The following is a 16,251-nucleotide window of genomic DNA, read 5'->3' on the forward strand; positions in this document are numbered from 1 at the left end:
CTCTGCAGCCCAATTCTATAGATCCATGATACACAAACTAATGTAGCTCATAGTACAGGTGTGCCAGCACACACAGTCCCTAGGCATATCTGGTGTGTTGTGTAACCAGTGTCTCCAAGGTGCTCCCCCAACCCACAGCCAACCCTCGTGTCGCCCTATTTGGACATAGGAACCCACTGATCACTCCTCTTAGCATTGCTAGTAGTGTCAGTCCTATCACTATCATCGTGTCCCATGCCATGTGTCTAGCTCTCATCTCTAGGCCTGAATCCTGAAACACTCATCTCAGGGCATCCCTGCCTCTGTCTCAATCATAAGGAATCAGCTCCCCATCGATTAGTACCCGCAGTATCCTCTATACATCCTCTAAGGTGACTATCATCTCACCCATCAGTAAATGAAACATACAAGTCTCTAAGTGCCATCTCTCAGCCAATGCAATCAGCAATCCTAGGTTCACCCGAAACTCAGGCACATACATAATATGTCACAAACCCATACCCTCAATGGCAGCTCTGTCCTTGAATGTCAACTCTAGTCGCAACCTCTGAGTCGACGGAAATCTCTCTCATGACTCTAGCATAGGCAAATACTCATCTAGTCAAGCAAATCAATCATGTCAGTCATAGTGGCATTCACTATTCATCACAAAATGCTACTTTTTATCTAAGTGCATATGGTACTCTATCCTAGTAACACTCCCTATTCATCACAAAGTGTTGCTTCTATTCTAGTGACACTCACTGTTCATCACAAAGTGTTGTTGATTATCCTAGTGGTACTCCTTGTTCATCACAAAGTACTATGTGTTTTGCACTCCTTGTTCATCACAAAGTGCTGCTCACATTTGCACTCACTATTCATCACAAAGTGTTGCTCATATTTTAGTACTCCCTGTTCATCACAAAGTACTATGTCTTGTTACTCACTATTCATCACAAAGTGCCTTGATCTATCCTATCCTAGGGCCTCTGCTTGAGTGAATCCTCTTGAGTAGTTTCCTAATTGGCAACGTATGTCCTATTACAGAATTGTCAATCCTAGCCCTATCTGCAATCCTAGTCTTCCCTAGAGGACCTGCTTGAGTGTATCCTCTTAGCAGCTTATCCAATCAACAACATATGTTCATCACAGAACTGCCGATTTGACCTTGAAGACGTAAATGTACCTTCATGACATAAATGTGCTTATAAACTGCATAAACGCGCCTGCTTTGCACAAACGCGCCTGAAATACACAGACGTGCCTATGCTCTGCACAAACGTGCCTATCCTGTACAAACATGCCCACATTTCATAAACGCGCTTGCACAACGCAGTCGCGCTTGCATCTGACACAGACGCCTTTTCCAGCATAGACGCGCCTAGCACAAACATAGACACGCTTAGCTAGCATAGACGTGCCTGGAACCTGCACAGACGCGCCTCGACGTTTTGACATTTTTCTGGACATTATTCTAGAATGCATTTAATGCACTACCTAACATGCATTTATGACAACATTTATTGCGATAAAGTATAAGGAGGGTTTGCGATACTTACCGGCTCTCCTGCATCTGTTGGCCTCTGGAATCGGTGAACGTGAATGAATCTGTGAACCAATGCCATCGCTGCTGACTACTACTGCTCTATCTCTCTCTGCACTCTGATCTCTTAGGTGTGTGGATGACAATGAGGATGTTTTCCCCTTGTGGTCCATCTTATAGACTACCCTAGCCCTAGCCCTCGTTTCTCGAGTTAGTCTTCTTTATCTCGTGACTCTGTCACTCCTATCCGGTCAGTCCATTCTAGCCTTTCTTTCTTATCGAGAGATTGTCTACGATCTTTTCAGACATTTTCATCCAATCTCTTGAGGGGGCATATCATTCCCATCTTGGGGCAACTTTGTATCAGTTCATCTTATCTTCTTTGAAACAACGCGACAAGCTGCGTTGTCTCAAAGAGGGGCAAAATGTAGACACCTAAAATTGTCATGGCTAATTCAATAAATATCTTTATTTATTTAATTAATTCATTTATCCTCTTCTGGCCTTATTTCTTATTTAAATAAATACCTTTATTTATTTAAATTATCCTTTTCCTAAATTAAATAAATATTTTATTTATTTAATTATCCCATTTCCTCTATTAATTAAATAAATTTTTATTTATTTAATTAATTCATTAGCCTTTTCTACCCATGACACCTGTCATTCATCTCTTAATTCATACACTACCTACCCTCTTATTATTTTATTATTTTCTCTACCTACCCTCTAATCATAGCCGACCTCTTTTTACACCTCTCAATCTTATCCCTCCATTTCATATAGTGTCTTCTATATAAGGAGATGCTTCCTTCATTATCAAACCCTAGCTAATCAATTTATGCACTTGACTACACTACGCTTTTCATATGAGATCCTACTTGCAACCACATTTCCATTCTTTGTTGATCTCTTGTGCACATAAAATCTGAGAGCAAATATATCAAGCAAGATCAATGGAGATAGGAAGAATGGAGATCCAAACCCTATTGGACATATGATGGTATAATCTTTGTGATTTCATTTGATTTGCACTGTCTTAGGTAATCTTCATATGTTATGGTGGATCTTTATTGTTGTTAGGCTAGGGTTTTGTGGTTGAATTCAATTAGTCTTTCAACATTATTGTTGTTATCCATTTTCACTGTAAATAGACAAAAATCCCAATTACTTTGATATTAGATCGTTTCAGGGGGTTGGGAGAGGCATGCCCTAGGATAGGCCAAGAGCAAAATTGAGCGACAGGGTTAGAAACCGTGTGCGCGATGATCCATTGGTTCCTCTTCCATCACTAGTTGTTCCAGCACCTGCCCATCATCAAGCAGTAGATTCTGCTCTAGGTTCATTGAGTGCCCTATCGGGCAATTTGGTATAGTAGTTGCAAGAGGTGAGGGCCGCCCCCTGCTTAGCACATGTTTGCATGAATTGTGGGGATGTATGTAGGGGTCCATAGAGTGAGGTTGCCCCTGGAGGAGATGGTGATTTTGATGACGCTCATGCCGCCCATGGTGGTTACGATGATGCCGAGGAGGCTGCACATGCTGATGCCATCTCTTCGTATGTTGATCTCCTGTGTGCAGACGATGATTAACCTACAGAGGTACAAATTTATTTTTATAATTTACAGTGCAATATTAAATTCCTTATATATACACATATGAACCATAACATGAGTCATTTTTTTCTAAACAGAGGATGGATCATACCACATCATTAAGGAACCAACAACATGTTACCTCAACACCTAGAGATGTTGGTGCCCCATTTATGGTATGCACTTTCATCTAGATACATTGTATTGATATGTACATTTAAAATAAACAATAAATTTTTTAATGTAATGATTTACATATGATATGTTTTTTCAATTTTGTAGGGTGCTTCATGTAGCACTGAGGTGGGTAGTTCTTCACGTGACCCATGGACCACTGAGGCTCAGCCTCATATACCACTAGTATGTTTTTTATTTATTAATTTGAAGTGTTTACATGCTTACTAATTTAAGTACAAATTTGATTCATGTTCTTCATTTTTTGCAATTGTAGGCTTTAGGATTGTTTGATGGCACATCACATGTATGCCTTCGACCATCAATTACTTTGCCTGCATCACATGTATGCTTTTTTGTGATAATCTTGTAGTCTATATATATATATATATATATATATACTTTATAATCTATTTATATATACAAGTTTGATTCGTGCTTTATATATGTTGTTCAGGTCCACACCACTACCAATATTGGTACAACTATGGGGTTGAGCCAGATGCAACCATCGACATTCTCATTTGAGGCATGATGATTACAAAAATAATTTCTAATTTGTTTATACTGTGTACCTAGCTTTTATAGGGATTATCAAAATTGATGTACAATGGTTTTTTTTTGCAGGACTTGGCTACGACCACTTTTCTTGTTCATGATAGTACCAGTGAGGGCATTGTAGAGCACGGTCGTATGGTAATTTATTTTAAATTTTTTAGTATTTAATTACTTTAAAAGTGAATTATGCAAGTAACTTCTTCTCATGTAAAATCTTTTAATAATGTACAGGAGGGTGTAGACACTGATACTGCACAGGAGGGTGGAGTCATTGATACTACACAGGAGGGTGGAGACGTTGATATTGCATAGACACAGGATGGTGTATCTCAAGACCACATGTAGCAGGATGATTCATCTCAGCCACCTTCACGTGGAGTGAAGAGGATGGTAGATGAGATGCACGTTGGTTCTTAGATTGTATATTTTAGATCATGTCATGTTATTATATTGTGGACTTTTTATGATGACACTTGTTATGTTATCCTAGGAGTTGTTATTATGTGATTATATATAGGACTTGTTGTTATGTGTTATGTGATTATATATAGGACTTTTTATTATGTCATTTCCTTGCTATTATGATATCAGGTCATGTTATATGATTTGGCACACTCGAGTGATTATATATGTGATACATTGTTTTGTTATTATGTTATTTGGACTTGTTTTAATGTCATTTCCTTATTAAATTATTATTTCAAGACTTGTTATTATGTCATCGGGAACTATTATGTGATTATATATAGGACTTTTTATTTATGACTTGTTATGTGATCTATTTATGACTTTATATATTAACATTGTGATTGATCATCTTATAGTGCAACAATTTATAATTCAATGTGCACAAAATAACATGAAGAATAAGATAACTGATACAATATTGTTTATGAAACCAAAATTGTATCAAATGTAGACAAATACAATGTTAAAGGGACAAAGAAAAACAATTATCATGATTAAATATTTAAAAGAGTTCACACAAGTATCGACTTATTAAATATAAATGAATCTCATAGAGGAATCATGATTATCATGATTATATAAAAGGATTATTAATTATAAATGAATCTCATACAGGAATCCAATAGATTTATGGAACTAAGGCTAACCAAATTATTAGGAAGCTACAAACATAGTATCGACTTTCCTCTTAACTTGACCACACTACTTTACTAGTGTATTGATGGTTTATTAGTGTGGATAGTAGTGTTATGAAAAGCATGGACTTCATGGTACTAAAATAGAAAAGTACACTATAAATATAGATTTGTCATACAATGATAAATATAGAGTCAGGTCATATTTAAGACATAATTCTATCTTTGAACTTAAAATTAATCTATGAAGAGATTACAATAAAATAAATATATCATAAAAAATTAGAATTCAATTGTAACACAATTACAATGTGCACAAAATAACATTAAGAAGAAGATAACTAATACAATGTTGTTTATGAAACCAAAATTGTATCGAATGTAGACAAATACAATGTTAAAGGGACAAATAAAAACAATTATCATGATTAAATATAAAAGAGTTCACACAAGTAACACAAACTTACATCCATATAAATTTGATTCAACCTAATGTACCATCTGCATCCTCTCTCTTCTGCAATGCGTCTATGATTGTCTCATACTCTTCTACTAAATGTGTCCACAATACCTTATTAGCAGGTCTACCTTTGTATCTTTCTAATTTGATGTTTGTTGCCACCACCAAATGAGAATAGTGTATAATCTTCTTTTCTGATTGGTAGTCTTCATAAGCTGGTGAGCCATTCCTTCTTGTTAAGTATTTGTGTATCCATGTACCAACCACCACAACAGACCCAACTAGATACTGAAAACCATCATCATCTAGTTGATCACATATCAACTTTTTCTTAGGTTCTATACATCTAGCTAGCCAATACTCAACCTGCTCATCATTATCCTCAGGTGCAACAACAACATACACATGTCCTATAAAACAAATTTAAGTACAATGTGTAGAAATAAAACTTGTTAGAATTTATAATTCAAATATGTAATCATAAATTATATGACAATACATAAAAATATATAATTTAAAGTTATAAACAATAAATTGAATTAAATTACCAGGTTGTATGAGGTCTGAAACACAATCATAATCTTCTGATGCAAATGCATGATCGGGGTCTTCATTTCTTCTAACGTCTTCATATTGTGTCTCAGTAGGTGTTAAGGATTTGTGTTTCCATTCTTCGACCCATTCCGTATTCTCGCATTTTTTCCATTCACCTGCAACACAAAATTGACAAAAACATGCAAGCCCTCTAGTCCATATAGTCCAAGTGTTAGAATTAGAACTCTTAAATGAATGCCATCTAGCTAACCCATTTATTGTATCTGACTTGATCCTATGGATAAATTTGCACTACACCAATCCACAATTGCACTTGCATTTTTAAATTTAGCCTTTTCCTCGAATTTGAGTTGCTCTCTACAAAGGGCTCTCTTAACACATGCACCGGCACCGTCATGTTCTCCTTTCCTGTGTCCAGCCTAAAAAAAACTCCAAATGTGTTCGATATTAGTTTTCTTATGAATCCTACTCAACCAATAAAACATTCTAGCATTCTTGAATTCCCCTGTGCAATTATCAGACCATATTAGATGTTGTGTCATCTGAATTTCTCTCTCCCTCAAATTCTAAAAAAAGGTCTTGAAGAAAAACTGGACAAACTCAGATAAGTGTAATTTATTATCACTCATATAGAAATGGTACTCTCTCAAAATTTTGTGATCCTCTTGTGTACTATCTGGTGCATGCCTATAGACAATATGGACAAAAATTGATACCTGCACTGAATTGTAGTATTGTGATTGTACCTCCTCTTGTGGGGCAAGCGTGTAGTTCTCTGCAAAGTCAACAACCGAAAGTATACTACCAACAGGAAATGTATCCTTACATATTCAAAACTGACCATTGAACCATCTAGCATTTTGAGTGTGTTTAACATATTTAGGTATGATGTTACTCTTGAATTCATTCATAAATGCATGAACACTAACTTTTTCAGTGATTAGATCGCATCGTTTTCCAACCTTTCCATCCTTCAGTGGATACTCAATAGTTTTAAATATTTTAACATCAATTAATTGTTGTCCAAAATCATTTGAAATATTTTCATGCAAACATTCATCCAATAATGCAAGATTGCCACATATATCACATACACCAGAAACACATGCATTGAAAAGGAAATTTTGTTTATTTAGTGGGTTGCAAAACAAACTTCAAATAAACTCCTTTATAGTTTCAGGTGGTATATTTATACCACATTCTTGGAACATTCCATTACTATGCATGGTAACACGTATACATTGAAATACATCATAATGGTAGTGAAATTGAACATGAGTTTTGCAACAACATGTGACTCTTTCCTTGTTAATTTGAACATACCAAGGTTTACACTTTTCAAAAGACCTTTGACAAATGCTAACAGTCAACACCTTATCATCCAAAATTTTTTTATACAATTCAGTTTGAGTCATGTCCAAGAGGTGTTTTGGATGTGGATCACGAATTTTTGACCCAACTCTTAATTTAAGAACATCTCTAACATTAGGTGATACTCTCATATTATCGTGCCAGAATTTTTCGATCAAATTTTTGACTTCACCAGTAAGTTTCATATTAGACCTTGGTAGTCTACCACTAAAAGTCCACAATTTGTTTGCCAGATCACTTTCAAAATTAACTTTTCTTTTTACAGCTCTTGACAAAGTTTTGTGATGAATATTAAGATATCCACTTATTTTACTCATCATTCTTTTATTAGAAGTTGTTCGGCTTACTAAATCTGTTGTTATTGCCCGTCATGCCGCATTTTTATCTTTAGAACGACTTTTCTTTCCAATTTTATCAAAGGCACTAGCAACAATCGATACAACTTGTTTTAAAGACTCCTCCTTCTTCTTGGGTTTGACATAAAAGCCTAACTTCTTCATCACTTTTCGCATTTTAGTCATTTTAATTAGCTATACCATTAATTGACATTGAAACCCAAATTTCTTATTATAAAAAAAATGTCTAAACAATCTATTTGCATGTGTCCTAATATGTCTCCATGAAACCAAGCCAGGAAGGATGTCTAGTACATCACTTTTAATTTCAAAATTTTCATTCATTTGATTATCATTCAAACATGTTTCATTTTCATTTGGTGTTTCCATGTCTACATGCACATTATTGGTTTTAGTTGCAGGTGGATTTTCAATTTCATTTGGAGTTTCAAATTTGGTTTCAATTTCAGTTTCAAGTTGAGATCTAGTTTCAATTGGGGTTTCAATTTGGATTTCAATTTCACTTTCAACTTGACTTCTAATTTCATTTGGGGTTTGATTTTCAATTACAATTTCATTTAATAAGTAACCAGCTTCTACTAAATCACCAATTTCTTCATGAGAAAAAATATAGGCCTGTGAAGACATACACGTATCCAATAATGGATTAGAAGATGCACCTGAATTAAATGGTTTTATTGTGTTTCCTTCGTCAGCATTTATGGTCTCATTGATGTTCTCCTCTTCTAAAACGATTGTGGAACTTGAAGCTCCTTGTCTCATTCTTGATCTTCTCTCTCGTTGACGCATTGCCTCCTTCTCCCTATTTGCTACAATCTCCTCAGTTGTCAGAACCTTCCTTTGCCTCTTCCTGTGTTGATTTGATCCCATGGCTACACCAAAATTTGAATTCGAATCAATCTCCTTACCAAATCGACAATAAGACAAACAAAGAGAATGATTAATCAAAACATTCTCTTTGCAGATCGTACCTATCAGCCAATTATTGAAAAATTATTCAATCATTGGGATTTGTGCTTGTGGGCAAGAGTCTAGCCCAATAGATCTTTTCAGAAACGGGTGCCCATTTTTGAAAACGGGCGCCCGTTTCTCTTTTCAACGGTATAGAGCGAAATGGGCACTCATTTTTTGAATTTAAAAAATGGGTGCCCATTTTTTAAAATTAGGGGCGAGAAACATTCCTTATCTTTGTTTTTTGCTTCGAGATAGGCTTGGTCTCACCAAGCCTATGCTTGGATCTCCAAAAAAATGACTAAGGTAAAACGACATTAGATTTCTACCTTGGCCTAATTTTTTGAGGGCCTTTCTGATTGAAGTTTTTGACGAAACGAAAACCCATTAGAGTTTTCAGTGTCCTGATTTCAAAAATGTAAATTTTATAGTGATAAGATTACTTTTACTATTTTTGTATTATTTATTAATTAAAAGTGGAACCTAAACCTAAAATACCATAGTTCACTAAAACTTTAATAACTTTTTGGTTTTTAGGATTTTAGAAAAATAAATTATATGGCATCAATATACATAGAATTCTTTTGAATATTAAAAAAAAAATTGAAAAATATGAAATTTTCATCAAATTATGGTGGTTTTACACCTGATATTTTGAAAATATACTTTATCGTCAGTTAAAAATTAATAAAAAAAAAATATATTCAATAAAAAAATAAGAAAAAGTATTCTCATCAATATTTGGTGTCTCAGCTATCATTTCCCAGAAGGATTTGCAAAAATTCATTTATTTGCATTTAAAAAGGGTGGTCGTATACATGAGTGGGATGGTTTTGAAACAGGCATTTTGAAAAACTGGTTTTTAAACATACCTACTAAAAAGGGATTTCTACCATGTGGGTATTAAAATAAATTACATATTTGAAAAGTAGACTCTAAGCACTACATTTTCTATTACTGAAGTTTTTCAAGATTCAATCTTTAAGTGCATCAAATTTTGACATTAATCGACATAAAATTTGAAAAACAGAGAAAACACTTCCACTTTTTGCCCAAAAGTGGGACTCAACTTCTTGCAACCACCCTGCTATTGATAAAGATGTACAACTTTGTTTCTTACTCAACCAAGAAACTAGTCTGTTTCCAAGAAAGAATGCTCCTTCGCTGGTGTTTTTTCTATCATCCACATCTCCTACCCAATTTGCATCTGTGTATGCACATAATTCAAAGTTTTCATCTCTAGGATGCCATAATCCAAAATTTATAGTGCCTTGTAAGTATCGGAAAATCCTTTTTACTGTTGATTCATGATTTTCTCTAGGATTACTCTGAAATCTTGAAATAATACATATCGCATTCATAATATCAGGTCTAAGTTGTGTCAAATATAGTAAATCTCCTATCATAGATTTGTATCTAGTTGGATTTACAGTTGTAGATTCATCCCTTAGTGATAGTTTGTCATTTGTAGTCATAGGTGTGCTTATCGGTTTAGAGTTCTCCATCCCAGATTTCTTTAGTAACTACTTTAAGTATTTGGATTGACTCAAGAATATACCTTTGTCAGTCTATGAAACTTACAATCCTAAAAAGAATTTTATTTCTCTAATCATAGACATTTCAAATTCTTGCTCCATTTTAATAAAAAATTCTTTACATAATCCATCTTCTCCTCTAAAGATTATATCATCAACAAAAACTTCTATAACCAAGATGTCATCATTAGTCACTTTATAATATAGATTGTTGTCTACATTACCTTTAGACAAACCAATCTTCAAAAGATACTTATCCAATCTTGCATACCAAGCTCTTGGAGCTTGTTTTAATCCATACAAAGATTTCCTTAACCTGCAAACCATATATTTGTTATCTGTCAAAGAAAATCCATCAGGTTGTTCAATGTAAACTTCCTCTTCAAGATCTCCATTCAGAAATGCACATTTAATATCCATTTGATATACTTTGTAGTTCTTATGTGCTGCAAAAGCCAAAAACAATCTAACTGCCTCAATTCTAGCTACCAGTGCAAAGGTTTCATTGTAATCAATTCCTTCTTTCTGAGAGTATCCCTTACACGCTAGTCTTGCTTTATTTCTGATAATCTTACCATCTTCATTAAGTTTGTTTCTGAATACCCATTTGCTTCCAATTACATTTTTATCTTTGGGCCGAGGAACTAATGTCCAAGTGTTATTTTTCTCAATTTGTTCCAATTGTTCTTCTATAGCTTTAATCCAATATTTATCTTCACATGCCTCATTAATAGATGATAGTTCAATTTGAGAAATAAGACATACCTCTTCATTTGCCAATCTTCCTCTTGTCATAACACATTTATACTTGTTTCCAATTATCTGATCTTCAGAATGATTCAGTCTTACATACCGAGGTGTCTTTGTTTGCTACTGTTCCTTAGTTACTGTGGAATTTTCAGATGATACTGGTGTAACTGGATCTTCATTTTGTACTAGTGGATTTAGTGTAGGTTCATTTGTCAAAATTTATGTTGCCGGTTCAGACTCTATTTACCTTGAAGTTCCTTTGAATTGTTCATCAATTTTTACATTTGTACTTTTAACAATTTTCTACAATCTTTTGTTAAAACATCTATATGCCTTACTCTTAGATGAATAGCCAAGAAATATTTCTTCATCACTTCTAGGATCAAATTTTCCAATATACTCATCTCTTATGATATAACATTTGCTTCCAAATATTCTGAAATATTTAAGAGTAGGAGTAATATCAAACCATAGTTCATGAGGGGTCTTACTGGTTTCACCTTCTATGTGAACTTTGTTGAATGTATAGACCGCTGTGATGATTGCCTCTCTCCAATATGCATGTGGTAGGTTTTCTTCTGATAACATACTTCTTGCTACATCCAAGATAGTTCTATTTTTCCTTTCAACAACTCCATTCTGCTGTGGTGTCCGAGGTGCTGATAGTTGTCTTCAGATTCCATTTACTTCACAGAATGTATTAAATTTCTTAGATGTAAATTCTCCTCCTTCATTTGATCTTAGACATTTGATTTTCTTACCGGTTTCATTTTCTACCATAGCTTTGAACAATTTGAACTTTTCAAGTGCTTCTGATTTTTCTCTGAGAAAAGTAACCCAACACATTCTAGAATAGTCATCAATGATTAGCATAAAATATCTATCACCTTGTAAGCTTTTAGTTCTAGCTGGACCACATAAATCAGTATGAATTAAATCAAGAGCATTATTGGATTTTTCTGGAATACTTTTGAAACTAGCTCTAACTTGTTTTCCAAATTGACATTCTTTACATACTATATTGTGAGGTTTGACAATTTTAGGTAAATCTCTAACTACCTTAGTAGTACTGATTTTCACCATGCAATCAAAATTTACATGACAGAGTCTCTTATGCCATAGCCAACTTTCATCAATATGTGCAATAAAGCATGTATTTTCACTGTTATTCAAATGAAAGATATTACCTCTACTCTAATTACCGGTTGCAATTTCCAAACCAGTTCTATTCATGATTTTGCATTTTTTATTTTTGAATTGTAACTAAAATCCTTTCTCAACTAATTGACCAACACTCAAAAGATTATACTTTAAACCTTCAACATAGTAAACATTGTCAGTATTATGCTTAACATCAAGAGATATTGTACCTTTACCTTTGATCAAACAAGCTTTATCATCTCCAAATCTTACTAAGCCTCCATTGTATTCTTGAATGTTCAAGAATTTACCTTTATCTTCTGTCATGTGATGTGAACATCCTAAATCAATGATCCACTCATCCTTTACTTCAACTTTAGCTGCCAAGGCCTGTTCTACCAGTTGAGTGGTAGGTGTCGGTTGATCTTCTATTATAGCAACAAAAACCCATCCATTGTCTACCGGATCCTCATTAAAATCATCAGTCACACCTTCACCAGCAATGTAACAAGATTTGTCTTTATTCTTCTTAAATCTGTATCTTTGATATTCAGGGTTAGGCTTGTATGTTCTTCTAGCTTCTTCTCTTAGTCTAGCATGTCTATCATGGCATCTTGAAGCCATATGACCAATCTTATTGCAGTTAAAACATTTAAAGGGTGCTTTACCTTCATACTTACTTCCAACTGGACCTTTAGGCATTTTCCTCACAAATAGTGCTTCAAGTTCTTCAAGTTCTTCATTTTCTTTCCTGCTTTCTTCAAGCTCTCTCGCATAAAAGACTTTCCAATTTGATTTATCAAATGATGGTGCAGATGATGTTGATGTTTTAAAGGCTAAATCTGTCTTTATAGTAGCAACAGGACCAAATTCTTCAATTTCAAAAGCTGAAAGTTTCCAATCAATGTATCCCTAGTTACTGATGTATTAGGCATTGTTCTTAACTCATTTATAGCAGTGAATTTCATTGTATATGCCGATGGCAATCCTCTTAAGACTTTTGAAACAATTTCATCCTCACTTAAGGTTCCTCCACAACATTTAATACCCAAAACAATCTCATTTACTCTTTCCATAATTTCATCTTCTTCCATTTTCAGATGTTCATACCTGACCCAGAAGCTTTCAAGTTTTGCAATTTTGACTGTGGAATCTCCTTCATTTAGTGTTTCCAAAAAGTAGACCTATCTGATAATTCCATGATTTGTTGATCTGATAATGCGCTCAAAAGTGCTTCTCTTGCCTTGCAATCATTTTCTTCATCTTTTCCCAAGGTAGGTGGATTAGGCTGACCAGGAGTAGGATCAATATAACCATTCTTTTTACCATCCCAGATATCCTTTCAAATGCAATTTAGATGTGTCTCCATTCTAATCTTCCATATGCCATAGTTGGTTCCATCAAGTTTAGGACTGTCCTTCCTGAAATAGTTAGTAGACATTAGATCTCCTCAAGCTGTTAAACTTCTACAAAAGAGGACTAGGCTATGATACCAATTGTTAGGTCTCGGAGATAACTAAGAGGGGGGGGGGGATGAATCAGTTGTCAAATGAATTTAAACCAAAAACAACTTAAACAACTTTCTGCTTAATACCAGTGAAACAATCTGTTATACCGGTGGACAGTTTTATTAGATAATTGCAATACCGGTAAAGATTAATGTATGAAACAAAAAGACAAAGTCATCCACAACACATAAACACCAATATTTGTACGTGGAAACCCTATAAGGGGAAAAACCACTATGGGAAACCTTATCCACAATCAAATGATACTACTGCAAATAGTAAGTGTATACAAATGGGGAAAGGCCAAGCACCTAGAGCTCACTGCTCAATCACAAAATAGGAGTCACACTGACTACAATTGGATGGTTAAATCCAATAAAAATGTACTGCTCAAAATAACATCTTCATATGCTAGATTCAGTACCGGTGTAGTTTCGATTGTCTTCACAAAAACCCTCCTTCAGTCTTCAAATGATGTCTGCGTGTATAGCTATGCTTATTCTCGCATATACCTTCACACAATCCTTTTTTTTCGCACTCCACACATGATCTTACAAATAAGATTTTACATTTATACCATAACCTAGGACCAATTTTAGTAGGTCGGCTCTACAGGATATATTACAATAAAATCATTTTATAACAAAAACAATATCCAATGCAATAACCGATTCAACATGTCAGCTCAATGCATTTACAACAATAATAAGTTATCTCTATAGCATGCCATGCTGATCTGGAGAAGATAAACCTGCCGGTGTAACCTGGACCTATTTGTTAGTAACAACAAATATGTAAATACGAATATGCCAATTAACAAAACTCCAAGACAAGGTGTCCACACGATGTCTTCGACATAACCAAGTGTTTTCCATGTGTCGGTGATCATTATATCATGCCAGTATACCAGATACCAATGACTGTGCATAAGTCACTTGGTTGCCGGTGAATGTTGCTTATTCTCCAAAGTGCAAGAGTTGATAAGGTTTAGTAGGTGTTGACATCAATGACAAAACCATACCAAAATACCAACAAATAGAACCTAAAAAAATCAACCCTATAATTTTAACATATAAAATTATCAGACGTTATTTTTTATAAATAGGTATTTCCATTAAAGTATAAAAAAGAGTACACTATTCACAAAAATAAACATGGGCAGGAGCCCAGAAGCAGCCAAAAAGATACTCAAAACACAGACATAACCCAAAAATTCACAAACAACATAAAAAACCTAAGCGACAAAATATTCCTTATAACAATTAATGATAAGAATTAATGATAAGCTATTTAATGTTACGGTAGACATTAAGGAAGAATTATTTGACACGGATTAAATCAAGAATACGTTCTGTAATAAGCACGTGTTCTTATTATTTAAAATGATATTGCCGTTTTCACTAAGGGACCATCCTATACCCAGTTTTTAATTAATTTAACGACGTTTCCCATGATTGTTTCCTAAAATAAAATAAAAAAATTAATAACAACACAGCGAATTTCCGACCATTAGTGCGACAGGATGAACGTTTTATAAAGGGGAGGCATTGGGGTCACCTACTACTAATTGTTTCTTAATTTAGAAGACAAATCCTCCAAACTGAAGATTGTTCATGATGAATACTTAACGGCAAGTCGGTAGCCTAAAAGTAACCAGTCCATTTTTATTAGTTAAACAACGTTTTCCATGATTTATCCTCCACATATCAAGGTGAACCCATTTCCTTCTTAATTACAAATCTAAAGAGCTCTTCAAGTAAAATTAAAAACGAAAATAGTAGAGGGTAAAGATAAGATTCCATCATTGGAAATTCTGTGTAGACCACAAGAGAGGTTTAAAATATTGATTATGGACTAATAAATTCCTGTGGTAGAACATTTCTTCTTCCACACGTTTCTATTTCATGGAGATCTCATTTACTCCATTATTGAATGCTTTTGCTTTCACTCCCAGCAGCCAACAAAGATCTAGTTTGATTCGGGTCTTGTTTTCTTATTAGTTGAGAAGATCTGGACCCAGTGCAAGATCAGTTTGTACAGATTTTGCAATCTGCGGCTTGGTTATCCTACTAATATCTCATGAGATTCTATCAACGCTAATCCTTTATCCTATTAAATGCTTGTCTCAGATCTCAACGGGTCATGTACCTAATCATATATCCTTTCCTCAGCAGATCTAACCTCAGGTCAAGTACCTAATCCTATATCTGTTCTTCAGCAGGTCTAACCTTAGATCAAGTATCTAATCATATATACTTTCTCCAGAAAATCTCCTTGCCAGCCCGGCCTTAAAACCATAAAACCCTAATGGCCAATTTTCCCTATATAATGACTTTCCACCCATCTAACCAATTTGAGGTGTCGAATTTCAGTTCTATCTCATTGCAACCAGACAAAACCTACAAAAATGGTCTGGATTTCTATATTCAGGAGGGTTCAGCAGATGGGTTTGGTAACCCTAATTCAAGTAACGTTGGGAAGAAGGCAGCCGCACAACCCACCAAACAGATTATTCACAAAATGATTGAAAGGCAGCGGAGGAAGGACATGAGTTCTCTCTACTCGGACCTGAGGTCACTACTTCCGGAAGAAAGCATTCGGGTATGAATTTTTTTCATTTCAGAGATTAAATAGTCGTTTTTGGTCGATTTTGTTTTATCTGAATTGACTT

Source organism: Cryptomeria japonica, chromosome 11 (assembly GCF_030272615.1).
Source record: "Cryptomeria japonica chromosome 11, Sugi_1.0, whole genome shotgun sequence".
NCBI classification, from domain to species: domain Eukaryota; kingdom Viridiplantae; phylum Streptophyta; class Pinopsida; order Cupressales; family Cupressaceae; genus Cryptomeria; species Cryptomeria japonica.